The sequence below is a fragment of the Hypanus sabinus genome, chromosome 3 (assembly GCF_030144855.1).
Source record: "Hypanus sabinus isolate sHypSab1 chromosome 3, sHypSab1.hap1, whole genome shotgun sequence".
Classification (NCBI taxonomy): Eukaryota; Metazoa; Chordata; class Chondrichthyes; order Myliobatiformes; family Dasyatidae; genus Hypanus; species Hypanus sabinus.
Genome location: NC_082708.1, coordinates 13991974 through 14009935, shown reverse-complemented (window position 1 = coordinate 14009935; position 17962 = coordinate 13991974).

Here is a 17962-nt window from a genome sequence, read left to right as displayed (position 1 = left end):
GACAGCACTTAACAACTCCAATGTGACTGCATGAGTCTGCTTGGTAGATGAGAGGTGAAGTGCAAATAGAGAGCGAATGTCACCAGCCCCAGGCGTTCTACTTAGCAACACCTTCCACTATGAAGCTCATGTTCATTAGCATAGACTACTTTGCAAAAGTCTTAGGCACATCTATACAGCTAGGGTACCTAAGACCTTTGCACAGTACTATGGTAATTTCATGTATTGCACTGTACTGTTGCCTCAAAAAAAGCAAATTTCATGACATCTGTGAGTGATGATAAGCTTGATTCTGATATGGGCCTCCATTGTGGAATGAGAGTGGGAAAGTGGCAGGAAGAGGGGAATTATGATTGGGAAAAGGAGAAGGGAGACGGGAAGAAACAGGAAACAGCAGAGAGACATTCCATAATGACCAATAAACCAATTGTTTGGAATCTCAGGGCTGGGTGTATCTGAACCTGCACCACAACCCCCCCCCCCCACCCTGGCTCTCCTTCACTGCTACCTGCCCCATACCCCTCCTGCAGTGCCGTACCCTTACCACTCTCATGGCCTTTGCTCCAACTAGAATTACAAACTCGCTCCACATGTTGACAAAAACAGCACTATGCCGAACTCCTGGGCACCCAAGCCACAGGTACAGTATGTGCCTAAGAGTTTTGCAAGTACTGTATGAACAGGAAATGTTGCTCATGTCACAGTGCTCCAAGGTTAGCGCAAAGTTTTACAGAGCCAGCTGAAAGATTGGAGTACAATTCCTGCCACTGTCTGTAAAGAGTCTATATGCCCTACCAGTGAGTGTGGGTGCAATGGTTTCCTCCCACATTCCAAAGGTGCATGCTTAGGCTTAGCGAATTGTGGGCATGCTATCTCAGTGACAACTGTGGGCTGCCCAAATCAATGCTCTCTGAATTGAGTGACGGAAACAACACATTGTACCCCATGCTTTGATGTACATGTGACAAGTAAATCTAAGCTTTATCTTACTACAAACAAACAGAAAATCTGAAGACGCTGGAAATCCGAGCAACACACGCAAAATGCTGGAGGAACTCAGCAGGTCAAACAGCATTTATGGGAAAAAGCCCAGTCAAGGTTTTGACCGGAAATGTCAACTGTGCTTTTTTCCATAGATGCTGTCTGCCTGCTGAGTTCCTCCAGCATTTTGTGTGTGTTGCTCTAATTGTTATCTTAATCTTTTTTTTAATCCGAGCCATCACTTTCTGTCAATTAAACATCAGACCCTAACTGGAAAGAGCTTTAAGCAATTCTACAATGCGTGAAGACCAAAGAGGTACTGTACTGGATAAGTCTCTAGATTGTGGTGCAAATGGTTATTTTTCTTATAGTTTAACTGCCAACTTGAACCACTTTTCAGTATAAGGAAAGAGCATGACACAAGTTCTTTGTACATATCATGATGTGCACTGAAAATGTCAGAACCCAAGTGCAGAGAAAAGACGGACTCTAATTTGAAGACACCAACTACAGTTTATTCATAACAATTCCAACTGAATATAATTGGCTCAGTCAAGTGACACAAAAAGATGTAACTTTCTCAAAACTAGGACCCCACGATTAGTGCTAATTGGGCATCTGCTTAAATAATGCAAGTAACGTGGAATCCCCCAAGCCTATCAAAGTAACAAAGTTAAACAGAAAGCACCAGGAGACCACATTACAAAGAGCGAGCCGCTCGAGAAAAAGCACAAGGAGCTCTAAACAATTAGTGACTCTTGTTAAATAACAATTAACATATTCGGGTGTTCTAAAAACCTCAAAGCCCTATGCTCTCCAGCTCCCTTTACCAGCCCGAAGAGCTCATCACAGTTGGAGTGAGCTGGCGACAGGTAGAGTTAATTCCCTGACACTGTGTCACCTGCTCATATTGCCTCACTGCTATTTATTTGTTTTGAACATCTAATAAAATGACTGTAACCACAAAATTTGTGCCTTACTCTTCACTTTCAGAACCCTTCTGGACAAAACCATCACTGGATCCAACAGAGTCCACAAGGAACATTGGTGCGAACTTCTGATATTCCATTGTACATTGCACAACACAGGCTGCATTCCAGAGAGGTGCAAAGAGATGAAAATTAGTTTTCAGGACCAAATCAGTTTCTATTTTTACCAGTTCACTGGAGAATCAATATATTATTCTTTATGCATCTTCATATACTATTGGTGAGGCGACCTACCAGGGACAAGTTGCAGTGGTTGTGTCTCTGGCACCGAGACTGGACCCTCAACTCATAAGGGAAGGAGGGAAAAGAGGAGAGCAGTCGTGATAGGGAATTCGATAGTTGGGGGACAGATAAGAGGTTCTGTGGAAGAGATCAAGAATCCTGGATGGTCTGTTGCCTCCCTGGTGCCAGGGTCCATGATATCTCGGATCGACTTCTCAGTATTCTCAAGAGGGAGGGTGAGCAGCTGGATGTCGAGGTCCATTTAGGGACCAATGATGTGGATAGGAAGAGTGAGGAGGTCTTGAAAGGTGTGTTTAGGGAGTTAGGCGCCAAGTTAAAGGACAGGGCCTCCAGGATAGCAATCTCAGGATTGCTACCAGTGCCCCATGCAGGCGGGTTTAGAAATAGTAACATAGTGCAGATCAATACGTGGCTGAAGACATGGTGCAGGACGGAGGGCTTCAGATTTAAAGATAATTGGGCAGTTTTCCAGGGAAGGTGGGGCCTGTTCCGGCAGGACAGTTTACATCTGAACTGGAGGGAGACAAATATTCTTGCAGGTAAGTTTGCTAGACAGGCTCCAGTGGATTTAAACTAGATACAAGGTGGGAGGGGAACCAGAGTGTAGGAACAGATGTGTGGGAAAAGGAAGAAAAAGAAGATAGTAAAGTTGTTTGCACTGTTAGGGGTAAACAGAGAGTAAGAGGTGGAGAATTTCTTAAATGCATTTATTTTAATGCTAGGACCATTTTAAGAAAGGTGAATGAACTTAGAACATGGATTGATACCTGTAAGTATGATGTTGTAGCTATTAGTGAAACATGATTGCAGGAGGAGTGTGATTGGCAACTAAGTATTCCTGGATTTTGTTGTTTCAGGTGTGATAGGATCAGAGGGGCAAGAGGGGGAGGTGTTGCATTGCTTGTCAGAGAAAATATTACAGCAGTGCTCTGACAGGATAGATTAGAGGGCTCATCTAGAGGGGCTATTTGGGTGCAATTGAGGAATGGGAAAGGAGTAGTAGCATTTATAGTGATGTATTATAGACCACTTAATGGGGAGCGAGAATTGAAGGAGCAAATTTGTAAGGAGATAGCAGATATTTGTAGTAAGCATGGCGTTGTGATTGTGGGAGATTTTAATTTTCCACATATGGACTGGGAAGCCCATACTGTAGAAGGGTTGGATGGTTTGGAGTTTGTAAAATGTGTGCAGGATAGTTTTTTGCAGCAATACATAGAGGTACCGACTAGAGAAGGGGCAGTGTTGGATCTCCTGTTAGGGAATGAGATAGGTCAGGTGACGGAGGTATGTGTTGGGGAGCACTTCGGATCCAGTGATCACAATGCCATTAGTTTCAATATAATTATGGAGAAAAATAGGACTGGACCCAGGGTTGAGATTTTTGATTGGAGAAAGACCAACTTTGAGATGTGAAGGGATTTAGAAGGAGTGGATTGGGATGATTTCTTTTATGGGAAGGATGTAATAGAGAAATGGAGGACATTTAAAGGTGAAATTTTGAGGGTACAGAATCTTTATGTTCTTGTTAGGTTGAAAGGAAAGGTTAAAAGTTTGAGAGAGCCATGGTTTTCAAGGGATATTGGAAACTTGGTTCGGAAAAAGAGAGATATCTACAATAAATATAAGCAGCATGGAGTAAATGAGGTGCTCGAGGAATATAAAGAATGTAAAAGGAATCTTAAGAAAGAAATTAGAAAAGCTAAAAGAAGATACAAGGTTGCCTTGGCAAGTAAAGTGAAAATAAATCCAAAGGGTTTCTACAGTTATATTAATTGCAAAAGGATAGTGAGGGATAAAATTGGTCCCTTAGAAAATTAGAGTGGATAGCTATGTGTGGAGCCGAGGGAGATGGGGGAGATTTTGAACAATTTCTTTTCTTCAGTATTCACTAAGGAGAAGGATATTGAATTGTGTAAGGTAAGGGAAACAAGTAGAGAAGTTATGGAAACTATGATGATTAAAGAGGAGGAAGTAGTGGTGCTTTTAAGGAATATAAAAGCAGATAAATCTCCAAGACCTGACAGAATGTTCCCTAGGACCTTGAGGGAAGTTAGTGTAGAAATAACAGGGGCTCTGACAGAAACATTTCAAATGTCATTAGAAACGGGGATGGTGCCAGAGGATTGGCATATTTCTCATGTTGTTCCACTGTTTAAAACATGTTCTAAGAGTGAACCTAACAATTTTAGGCCTGCAAGTTTGACATCAGTGGTGGGTAAATTAATGGAAAGTATTCTTAGAGATGGTATATATAATTATCTGGATAGAGAGGGTCTGATTAGGAACAGTCAACATGGAGTTGTATGTGGAAAGTCATGTTTGACAAATCTTATTGAATTTTTTGAAGAAGTTGCTAGGAAAGTTGGCAAGGGTAAAGCGGTGGATGTTGTCTATATGGACTTCAGTAAGGCTTTTGACAAGGTTCCACACAGAAGGTTAGTTAGTAATGTTCAATCGTTAGGTATTAATGTTGAAGTAGTAAAATGGATTCAACAGTAGCTGGATGGGAGATGGCAGAGAGTAGTGGTGGATAACTGTTTGTCAGGTTGGAGGCCGGTGACTAGTGGTGTCCCTGAGGGATCTGTACTGGGTCCAATGTTGTTTGTCATATACATTGATGTTCTGGATGATTGGGTGGTAAATTGGATTAGTAAGTATGCAGATGATACTAAGATAAGTGGCATTATGGATAATGAAGTAGGTTTTCAAAGCTTGCAGAGAGACTTAGGCCAGTTAGAAGAGTGGGCAGAAAGATGGCAGATGGAGTTTAATGCTGATAAGTGTGAGGTGCTACATTTTAGTAGGACTAATCAAAATAGAACATACATGGTAAATGGTAGGGCATTGCAGTAGAACGGAATGATCTAGGAATAATGGTGCATAGTTCCCTGAAGGTGGAATCTCATGTGAATAGGGTGGTAAAGAAAGCTTTTGGTATGCTAGCCTTTATAAATCAGAACATTGAGTATAGGAGTTGGGTTGTAATGTTAAAATTCTACAAGGCATTAGTAAGGCCAAATTTTGAGTATTGTGTACAGTTCTGGTCACTGAATTATAGGAAAGATATCAACAAAATAGAGAGAGTACAGAGAAGATTAACTAGAATATTACCAGGGTTTCAGCACCTAAGTTAAAGAGAAAGGTTGAACAAGTTAGGTCTTTATTCTTTGGAGCGTAGAAAGTTGAGGGAAGATTTGATAGAGGTATTTAAAATTAGGAAGGCAATAGATAAGAGTTGACATGAATAGGCTTTTTCCATTGAGAGTAGGGGAGATTCAAACAAGATGACATGAGTTGAGAGTTAGGGGGCAAAAGTTTAAGGGTAACACGAGGGGGAACTTCTTTACTTAGAGATTGGTAGCTGTGTGGAATGAGCTTCTTGTAGAAGTGGTAGAGGCAGGTTCGATATTGTCATTTAAAGTAAAATTGGATAGGTATGTGGACAGGAAAGGAATGGAGGGTTTTGGGCTGAGTGAAGGTCAGTGGGACTAGGTGAGAGTAAGCATTCGGCACCGACCAGATGGCTTGTTTCCATTCTGTAATTATTATATGATTATATGGTTATATTGCAAAGATGACCTACCTTCCTCTGATTGGTGAGCAGTTCCTGCCTTTCCTGGGGAAATGTAGACTATGGTAGCTTGGCTTCTATCAAAATGGAGGTGCTGTGACCACCTACAAAGGTCTGAAAGGCAACTATTTAAGAAGAGAATGGCCTTTTGATTGACCTTCCTCTATTGTCAGCCATACTTACAGGGTTAAATCATAAGGGCTTACTCATCCAAAGAGTCAGAATCACAAAGCACAGAAGCTGACCCTTCAGCACATCCTGACAAAGCTGAACTTTGCAACACACCTATAATCTCCTCTCAATCTTCTATATTCCAAGGAATGAAGTCCCAACCTATTCAATCTTTCCTTATAACTCAAGTCCTCCAGAGGCGGTAACATCCTCGTAAATGTCCATAGTACTTTTCCTGGCCTGCTTTGGTTATCGATGCAAAAGAACTCCTCTCATTGTACTGTATGCTTTGCTGTTTCAATGTGCATGTGACAAATAAAGTTCATCTTTGGTAGGACAGCTCTTTCATCCCAGGAACAGCCTAGTACATCTTCTTTGGACTATGTCCCAATGCTATTCAATCCAATTTTTTGTTAAGTCGACCACAAGTTGGTTTTATTTTATTTATCTTATAAATTCAGCATGGAACAAGCCCTTCTGGCCCATCAAGCTGCACTGACCAGCAACCCATCTATTTAACCACAAGACGATTTGACTGCATGCATGACCTCACCATTACCTTGTATGAATATAAGAAAACCTCCCTATTTATAAACACCAACTGTAGGTTAAGGGACTGAACCATCTAGCTATTGTTAATGTTCAGTTAGACTGGGCAAATCTTCAGCAGTGAGGAGTACAACCCAAATCAAAAGCAAAATATTTCAAATGCAGGCATTGTACTATACAACGTCAGACTTGTTTCATCCTAATTCCTCAACAGTGTCGTCTGTTCTTGTTTGTCACTTCTTTGGGTTTCTTCAAAGGTCATGAAGTTTCTTTGAGGTCTCATTATCAGCCAAAGTTCAAACAGCCAACATATGATCATCCAATATCACAATTGTGTCTAATTTAATATATTTGCTTTTGGCTTGACCTTCAGCTACCTCTACACTGAAACAGATGTACTCAATGTTTTGCACTTTGAGAGGACAAACCAGGGTTGGACTTGTCCAGTGAACAGTAGGGTACAGGGTACTACTGCAGAACAGAGGGTTCTTCGAATATACTAGATCGATAATTCCTTGAAAGTTGCATCACAGATAGGCAGGGTCATAAAAAGAGCTTTTGGCGCATTAAGTCAGAGTATTGAGCACAGGAATTGGAATGTTTTATAAGACATTGGAGAGACCATATTTAAAGTATTATGTGCAGTTCTGGTCACCTACCTACAAGAAGGATATCAATAAGACTGAAAATGTAAGTATAAAACTTACGATCATATCGTCGGAAATTAAAGAGGTGCATTACAAAAGAAAGGTAGAATAGGCTAGGACTTTTTTTCCTGGGGCACAGGATAATGAGGGGAGATCTGATGGATGCATACAAAATAATGGGTGATATTGATGGGTTCATGCAAGCAGGTTTTTCCCATTGAGGTTGAAAAAGGTGCAGAGGGCTATAAACACAAGCAGCTCCAGCGTGGAGACAACCCTCCCCACTATCTAGGGCATATTCAATAGGTAATCACCTTTTACTCTTAACCCATGATCTCCAGTTCTATTCTCACCCAGGCTCTATGGAAAAAGCCTGTCTATATCCTTTACAATTTTGCATCTCTCTATCAAATCTCCCCGTGTTCTCGTACACTGAAGGGAATAAAATCCTACTTATTCAACTTTTCCCTTTTTGTTGAAAGTGACATGAAGATGATTGGAGCCTAAAAATTCAAAGAGCCTCAGTTCATTCACTATTTACTAAAAATGGTTAAGTATTCCTTTCTATTCATTATTTATTTATTTGGTACTTTATAATAATTACAAATTAATTTGCAAAGTAATTACAGTCGCATAGCATTAACATAATGCTTTATAACACATACCTGTAAGATTGGGGTTCAATTCCTGCTGCTGCCTGTAAGGAGTTTGTATGGTCTCTGCATGACCACGTGGATTACTTTTGGGTTCACCATCTTCCATAGACATACAGGTTAGGGTTCATGAGTTATGGGTATGTACCGGAAGTGAAGTGATATTTGTGGGCTGGCCCCACTACATCTCAGGCTGTATTAGTCTTTGATGCCAAGAACACATTTTATGGTATGTATACTTTGCTGTTTTGATGTACTTGTGACAAATAAAGCTAAGTTTTAGCCTTTAATTTTGTTAAGCAACATGATGGGACAGAACTGAGTTAAGCTATGTAGTTACAGAAGATGACTTGATCAGAAGATAGATAGATACTTTATTGATCCCAAAGGAAATTACAGTGTCACAGTGGCACTACAAGTGTACAGATATAAGTATAAGAAGAGGAGTTGAATGAATAATATATAAGTTACTACAAACAGTCTAACAGGAGGGAATCATCACTTCCCTGGCTATAGATTGACTCTCTATAGATGAATGGCCGAAGGTAAGAATGACCTCATATTGCACGTTTTGGAGTAGCACACTTGTCTAAGTCTATTACTAAAAGTGCTCCTCTGTTCAGCCTAGGTGGCATGCAGAGAGTGAGAAACGTTGTTCAGAATTGCCAGGATTTTCTATGCCGGGAAGAATGGTAAGTTTCTATTTGGTATTGGTCTATTACTGTCACACGTACCTAGATACAGTGAGCTATCTTTTATCCATGGCATTCAGACAGGTCATACCATGCATAATTACAATGAGGTAGTGAAAGAAAAACAGATTGTAGAATATAGTGCTACAGCAACAGAGAATAGGCGGGTCAGGTAAAGATTAGATTTATCTGTCACATGTACATCCAAACATGCAGTGAAATATGTCATTTTTTTGCGTCAATGACCAACGCAGTCCAAGGACATGCTGGGGGCAGCTAGCAAATGTTGCCATCCTAACCTGTACTTCATTTTGGAATGTGGGAGGAAGCCAGAGCTCCCAAAGGAAACCTACACTCTGACAGGAAAAATGTACAAATTCCTTATAGACAGCAGTGGGAACTGAATACCGATCAGAGATCAGTGGCCCGCAAAGCATCATGTTGTCATGCTACCATACCTTGAAGTCAAATGAAATCAAAGTCCAAAGTCAATGGAAGATCAATATTGTATAAGAAGTCCATTCAAGAGAGTAGTGGTAAGAAGCTGGTTCTGAGCCTGGTGTTGTGTGTTTTCAATCTTTCCTATCTTTTGTCAGATGGAGTTGAAGAAAAGAGGAAATGGCTACAGTGGGGAGTGTCTATCATTATGTTGGTAGCTTTCCCAAGGCAGCCAGAGTGTAGATGGAGCCAATGGCTACTCTTCTAACATTCTTCATTGTCCAAAAAACTCTCTGAGGGTTGTTACTGGCAGTACTTCAACTAAGGTCCATTATTTTCTTTGTGTCTGGAAAATGTTAATTTAAACTGAAAGAAAGTTAATCACACAATGTATGAAAGTAGATTAAAAAAATCAAGTAAATTGGATTTATTGCTGAAACGTTTGTTGATCGATCCAACTTCATTTGTGTTGTCTTTCATCAAATTATTTCATATGTCTTGAGATTGAAGACTGATCAAAGACAATGATCAACCTGACCAAGGGCATGACTGAATACCTTTAAAATAATATTACTTGATGTGCTATGCCTCATCCATTTAGAATGGACACACATGATCCACATCATCCAGGATGACCATGTAAAAAGGCACAACTTTCTTAAATACTTGTGCAGATTTGGTGTGTCATCTAAAACTTTGAAGAACATCTATAGATGCACAGTGGAGGGTAACCTAACTGGTCACATCATGACCTAGTATGGAAACAGCAAAGCCCAAGAATTAAAAGGTATACAAAAAGTGATGGATATTATAAGACCATAAGATACAGGAGCAGAATTAGGCTATTTTGTTACAACGAGCGACTGGAGCAAACTCAAGTGCGGGACTCAGGCATGGAGATTGAGTTAGGATGCTTACGCGGATGTGAACGTAAGCATCCTAACTCAATCTCCATGCCTGAGTCCCGCACTTGAGTTTGCTCCAGTCGCTCGTTGTAACAAAATAGCCTAATTCTGCTCCTGTATCTTATGGTCTTATAATATCCATCACTGAACTGATTTCAATGAGATCACCCCCTCATTCTTCTGAATTCCGGCCGGGAAGCTATGTCCCCATCCGAAAGGTTTCCCTTAGTGCCGGAGTCCGCTGGAGGTGACAGGGGCAGGGACTGTTGGTTGCAACGTAAAGTCGCTGGGATTTGCATCTGGATTTGGGGAACGGAAGGGCATGTTGTCTGGCTCATCCTTTCTACTGGCTGGCCTTCCCTATTTGGCCAAAGAGGACAGGTAGCTTGGAAGTGGCCGGACTGGCTGTAATATATCCACTCACCCACTCTCTATCTCTGTAGTCTTTCTATGGGGTAAGGCAGTTCCAACCCAACTGCAGGGGTTCCTCTCCCAGGGTGGTGGAAACAGCCATGCTGGGAGCTCTACTAGGAGCAGGAGGAGAAGAGAGGCTTGTGCTGGTGGGAGAGGGTAATGAGTGCTGTGGAGTGGCCAAAGGTGGTGGATGACCAGTTCTTTCTCTATGGCGTTCTCGAAGACGATTGTCCAACCTGGTGGCTAGGGAGATCAAGGAATCCAGGCTGTTGGTGTCATTTCTTGCCACCAACTTGTCTTTCACCATGTTGCTGAGACCTTCCGAAATACCCCTTGGAGTGACTCATCGTTCCGCCCCGATTCGGCCGCTGACGTCCGGAACTCCACGGAGTATTCAGCAACACTGCGTAAGACAGAGAATAAGTAGACGCTTAGCAGCATCTTTACCACGGACAGGGTGGTCAAAAATCTTCCTGATCTCTGCGATAAAGGTGGGGAAAGAAGAGCAGATATCCAGTTGATTATCCCAAACAGCTGTAGACCACGCTAAGGCACTTCCCCGCAATAACCCCATGATATAAGCTATCTTTGACTTATCCGTGGAGTATGTGGATGACTGCTGTTCGAACACCAAGAAACATTGCAGAAGGAAGGCCCTGCACTTCCATAAATCCCCATCGTAGTGTTCTGGTTCAGGTACGTAAGGCTGTCTTGGTGGGGATGTTGCTGACACGTAGGGGATTGCCACTATAGGCTGTTTGGGCTGGTTAGACAGAGTTCCAGGAGTGGATGGGGTAAGATGAGTGGATACATGGTCCGCTTGGTCACTGATTTTCATTACGTTAGCAGACAGGGAGCGGAGATTCTCCATGATATCCTGGAGAAGTTGATCGTGCAGACCCAGTAGGGAGCCCTGGCTGGAAAGGGCTCGTTGCAGGGTATTTGTGTCCGCTGGGTCCATTGTGGCCAGATTGTTCTGTTGCAATAAGCAACTGAAGCAAACCCAAGTGCAGGACACAGGCACGGAGATTGAGTTAGAAACATAGAAACATAGAAAACCTACAGCACAATACAAGCCCTTCGGCCCACAGAGCTGTGTCGAACATGTCCCTACCTTAGAAATTACTGGGCTTGCCTCTAACCCTCAATTTTTCTAAGCTCCCTATACCTATCCAAAAGTCTCTTAAAAGTCCCTATCGTATCTGCCTCCACCACCGTTGCTGAAAGCCCATTCCACACACCCACCACTCTCTGAGTAAAAAACTTACCCCTGCCATCTCCTCTGTTCCTTCTCCCCAGAACCTCAAATCTGTGTCCTCTTGTGGCAACCATGTCAGCCCTGGGAAAAAGCCTCTGACTATCCACACGATCAATGCCTCTCAGCATCATGTTAGGATGTTTACATGGACGTGAGTTGAACAACAAACAGGAGGGATCTTGACACAGAGCCTTGATATAGAGCCTTTACATGGAGCCTTGACATGTTTTTGATGTCATCATCAAAGAGAATTAGAAGCAATTGGGAAATTAACGGTCGGAATCAAAGGAAATTAGGAGCAAGATAGGGTATTAATGATTGGGACAGTGACACATTTGGCCCATTGAGTCTGCTCCACCATTTCATTATAGCTGATCTATTTCCCTTTCAGGCCCTCTCTCCTGCCTTCTCCCCATATTCCTTCATTCCCTGACCAATCAAGAATCTGTCAACCTCTGCCTTAAATATACACAGTGATTTGACCTCCACAGCCAGTTGTGACAATGAATTCCACAGATTCAGCATTCTCTGGATAAAGAAATTCCTCTTCATCTCCAGTCTAAATAGACATCCCTCTGTTGTGAGGTTGTGTCCTTTGATCGTAGACACCTCTGCCATAGGAAAAACCTCTTCCACATCCACTTTGTCGAGGCCTTTCAACATTGAACTGATTTCAATGAGATCACCCCCTCATTCTTCTGAATTCCAGTGAGTATAGATCCAGAACCATCAAATACTCCTCATATGATAAGTCTTTCAATCCTGGAATAATTTTTGTGAACCTCCAGTGAACCTTTTCCATCGCCAGTGCTTTATAAAGTCTCAGCATTACATCCTTACTTTTATATTCTAGTCCTCTTGAAATGAATGCTAACATTGCATTTGCCTTCCTCACCACAGACCCAACCTGCAAATTAACCTTTAGGGAATCCAGCAGGAGGACTCCCAAGTCCCTTTCTACCTCAGATTTTTGAATTTTCTTTCCATTTAGAAAATTGCCTACACTTTTATTTCTTCTACAAAAGTGCACGACCGTACACTTCCTGACACAGTTTTCCATCTGTGCAGCCCAGTGTATAGATAAAGCCCTCCCCACCACTGATCACATCTACAAGGTGTGCTGCCATAAGAAATCAGTATCCATCAGTATGGACCGCCACCATCCAAGCCAAGCTGTCTTCTCGCTGCTGCTCTCGAGAAGGAGGTACAGGAGCTTTAGGTCTCACAGCACCAGGTCAGGAACAGTTATTAACCTTCAAACATCATGCTCCTGAACTGGTGTGGATAACTTCACTTACCTCAACTCTGAACTGACTCCTCAAACGATGGACACACTTTCAAGGTCTGTAAACTCATGTTCTCAGAATTTTTTTTCGCAGAGTTTATCTCCATTTGCATCTTGGCTGTTCATCGGTCTTTGTTTATGCATAGGTTTTCATAAATTCTCTTGCATTTCTTTATTTTCCTGTAAAGATCTTCAAGAAAATGAATCTCAGTGTAGAATGTGGTGAGCAATAAGTACTTTGATAATAAATTTACCTGGAACTTTGAACCCGTCTCATCAAGGATTTGGCATGGTGCAATGAGCTGAGCCCTGGTAGCTGCTCTCCGCGTCCCACTCATCAAAGTTTGCTTTAGTTGGATCTGCTGTTCAATGTGTTCAAATAGTCAGCAGGCTGTATCTGTTATCTGAGTTTCCAAGTAACACCCCATCTGCCCTGCTGAAGGCTTGGACAAAGCTTACACATGACAAAGATATATTTCCGGTTGCACACATGGTGGAAGTTTGATCAAAATCTCACAGTTAACACTCTAGACTTCCAACTTGCTTGCTGGTGAAACTTTCCACTCTTTTAGTCATGTTGAATGATAATCATTGAAATGAAGAACAGAAACAGGCCTTTCAGCCATTCAAATCCGTACAAATCATTAACCAAACATGTACACTCATCTCACATTAATCTCATTTGTTTGTATGGACTTATTTAGCATTTCAACCGAACAAGCCCAATTACACCCATACAGGCAATTAATCTACACAATCCAAAACATAGATGCAGGAAATTCAGAGTAGCGCACACAAAATGTTGAAACATCAATGGAGGGGAATAAACGTTAACGTTTCAGGCTGAGACTCTTCACCAGGAGACTGTTGCTGAGAGCAGGGGAGGTGAGGGGATGATCTGGTAGAAGTGTATGAAATCATGAGGGGCATAAAAAGGGTGAATGCACACAGTCTTTTTTACCCCAGAGTTGGAGAATCAAGAAATAGAGGGCACAGAGGGGAGAGATTTAATAGGAACTTGAGGGACAACATTTTTACACAAAGGGTGGTATCTATGTGGAATAAGCTGCCAGAGAAAGTGGTTGAGGCAAGTGAAGTATCTACTTTTAAGGCAGTTGGACAGGTATCTGGATTGGAAAGGTTGAGAAAGTTATAGGCTAAACGTTGGAAAATGGGAGTTGGATGGGACACCTTGATCAGTAGGGACCCATTGGGCTGAAGGGCTTGTTTGCATGCTACGTAACTATTACTCTACTGTAAGGGTTTCCAGCCTCTCGGTTAATGGCAGGGTCTATGGCATAAAAAGTTGGAACTCCTGCTGTATATACAATACATGCAAATTCATACACACACACACAAGCTAACACACATGTGTATCACAAATGGATATACATAAATTAAGAAATGTGAAAACCTATAGACACACAAGCACACTCAATATCTCATGAAGTCTTCCTATGACACAAAGGCAAATGCAGTGCAATTTATACTACATTTAATCTATATCTTGTACAATACTATGCAAAAGTCTTAGATACACACACACACACACACACACACACCCATATTTGTGAATGTGGAGCAGAGACTGAGTTTGTAAATCTGGCTGGAGCCCTTCCCTTTTTCCCAAATATGATTCCCCTCTCCCCTGCCCTTTTTCCCACTCTCAGTCCACAATGGAGACCCATATCAGAATCGTGTTTATTATCATTCACGCAGCTCATGAAATTTGTTTTTTTTTGCAGTAGTACACTACAATGCCCTGTGTCTAAGACATTTGCACAGTACTGAACTTTATGCCTTTGTATGATCTATGTGTATGCACATGTGTGTCTGTGTCTGATTCTGTGTGTATGTGTGTGTGCGCATGTATGAGAGAGAGAGATTGCCTCTGAATTGATGCATGTCTGTGTGTGTTTGCATGTGTCTGCATGGGCACTTGGGTCTTCACCTGCTTCCTCAGTTAACTGTGGCCCTGTGCACATCCTGCGGCCTCACCTGACCCCAGGGGAATGGACATCTGTGAGCTGAGGTGTCCTGTTCAGTCACTCCACTGAACTCAAGTCATAGGCAAAGAAAAATACTCTCACCATGTGCACACTTCACAAATCATGTCACTGAAGCTGCCTCACCAAAGAGACATATGCAATGAAAATCCATCTTTATTATGCAGCTGCCATCAAAATTATTCTGAAGAGGTTTTTTCAATTGACTGCTTGTGCCAGCAATATTTTATAAGCAATGATTCTCATATCAATTACATTGATGTCAGCTACACATCATGACAATAGCTTTCAAGTTTCCTCATCTGTCCCCATACCTGAAAAACAAAAGACAAAACTGAAGGAAAAAGCATTGACAGATGAATAGAAGAAGAGTGTCTGCAATTTAGTTCCTATTTCCCTGACTGCTTGTAAGTAAACAGCAGGACGCTATTTAAAAAAAATCACTACATTGATTTGTTTACAGGAGATAATAGAGTTTTCTTTTCGGATGAATTTTTTTTTGGTTTACTTATTGAATACTGGTGGGGGAAATGGGATGTTAACTCCCCTATTGCTTCAAAAGAGATGCAGATCTCCACAACAGAGACTGCTTTGTGAAGCTAGAGGGCACTCTGTACCTCTCAATGGGAAGTGTTGAAAGATGAGGAAAACACAGGACTGGGTGAAAAATGGACTGGTTATGGGCAGAAAGAAAAACAAAGGTGAGAGGGTTGGGGTAACATCCTTGGCAAGAAGAATATGCTGACCTGTTGACAACGTTTGCTGTGATTGGCCTGTCTGTGACCTAAAAACTTTGAGCTGACATCTTAATGCATGGTGGAGTTGGACTCAGATCCAGTCAGCCGACCACAATCAGGAGCAAAGGAGGGCAAGGAATAACACAGGCAAGAGCAAACCGGTAAGGAAATAAAACATGCATTTTTTAGTTGACACTATGAAGAATAGCTTGGAGCTGCTTGTTGAGACCCATATGTCATTTCTACAGATGTGTCCTAGCTAGTGTTTTGTGAGGTGCCCGCTGTGGTTCGGATTACCCTATTCTTCACTTGGTGGTTTAAGATTTCAGGCCTTAGACACCACTTCCCCACCACCACCCCTCCCTTGTTGTAATGTGGTTGCAGCATTATAGGAAGGATGAGGAACCTGTAGAGAGGGTGCAGAGAAGATTTACCCGGACGCTGTCTGAACTAGAGAGCATGTCTTGTGATGATACATTGAGCGAGCTGGGGGTTTTCTCTTTGGAGTGAAGGACGTTGAGGGATCACTTGATAGAGGTCTATAAGATGATGAGGCATTGATGGGGTGGACAGCCAGCACTTCTTTCCAAGGGTGGCAATGGCTTATCTAAGGGGACACAATTTTAAAGTGCTTGGAACAAAGTATAAGGAAAGTGGCAAGGATAGTTGTTTTTACACAGAGAGTGGTAGGGGCATGGAACACCCTGCCAGAATGATGATAGAGGCTGATATACTGGGGACTCTTAGAAATTGTACTGGGTTACAGATAGAAAGAAAATCAAAAGTGGGAGGAGTGGGGTAACATTCTTGGCAAGACGAACATGCTGATCTGTGGACCAGGTTGCTGCGATTGCCTTGCCAGTGACCGATGATCTTTGAGCTGATGAAAGCAAAGTGGAAGGCTATATGAGAGGGAAGGATTATCTTAGAATCTAACCTATTTTAGAATAGGTGAAAAGATCAGTACAACATTGAGGGCTGAATGGTCTGTCCTCGTGGCACTGTTCAATGCTCCGTGTTCTATGGTATAGTGAAATTCCACCTCTGGTTTGACGGGAGGAGGAAAGCTCTTCCCTTTGTTTTGACCTTTGTCTAACCCTTTGATTTGTTCTTCTCACTTATGACTGAAACAATATTCATAAATTGATTTAGAGCATCATAAAAGCATACAGCAAGGAAACAGGCCATTCATGTGCAGTGTGTAAGGTGTTTGTGCATTCTCTCCATGACCAGATGGGTTTTCTCCAGCTGCTCCGGTTTCTGCTCACATTCTGAAGATATACAGTTAGGTTTAGTGAGTTATGGGCTTACTTACTATGTGGGCACTGGAAGTATAGCAACATTGCAGGCTGATCAGCACAATTCTTGCTGATATGATTTGACATAAACGTGTATTACACTGCATGTTTCAATGTACATTTGACAAATAAACCTAATCCTTGTGTTAATCTGTTATCAATCCAAGCCATCAGCTCCTGTCAATCCTCACTGATTGATATGACGCAGATGACACAGTTTACTGTATATTACAATGTTACGACGTATAAAACTAATTATCAATCTTTAAGAGAAACATGATGACTGATTAAGTCAAAGCTCCAAGTGAAGACACCTGAAGATTCAAAAACAATTGTCCCTCAACCATATGTAACAATCAATGATATTGTCATCATCCCATCACTGTGAGAGGCTGCTGTGTATAAGTTGGCCCAGACAGCAGTGAGTTGTTAACACAGCCCAGTCTTTCACAAAAAGCAGCCTCCCCTCGAATGACTGTCCACATTTCCTGCTGCCTCGGGAAAGTAGCCAGCAAAAACCAACAAATCCTTGATTTGAACCAACAGTTATCAATTTCCATGCAGAGATGCTGCTGGAATGCTGAGTTTCACCAGTGTTTTGTGTACTATTCCTCCCACCCTCTTCTCCCCCTCCCATCGGGCAGAAGGCTCAAAAGCCTGAAAGCATGGACCAGCAAGCTCAAGGACTCCGCTGTTATAAGATCATTGAACTCATGCCTTACATGTTAAAGTTGGACCTTGATCTCATGATGTAACTCGTCACGACTCTTGCACTTGTTCTACTTGTTCTGCACTGTCTCTGAAACTGAAATGTTTTACACTCCGTTGCCACTTTATTAGGTACCCCTGATCCTTAAAGCAAATATCTGATCAGCAACTCAATACATAAAAGCATGCAGACATGGTCAGGAGGTTCAGTTGTTGTACAGGCCAAATATCAGAATGGGGAAGAGATATGATCAAAATAACTTTGACAGTGCAATGATAGTTGGTGCTAGATAGGGTGGGAGGAGTGGTTTGAGTATCTCAGAAACTGCCAATCTCCTGGGATTTTCACGCACAACAATCTCTGGAGTTTACAGAGAATGGTGCGAAAACTAATAAACACCTAGTGAGCGACAG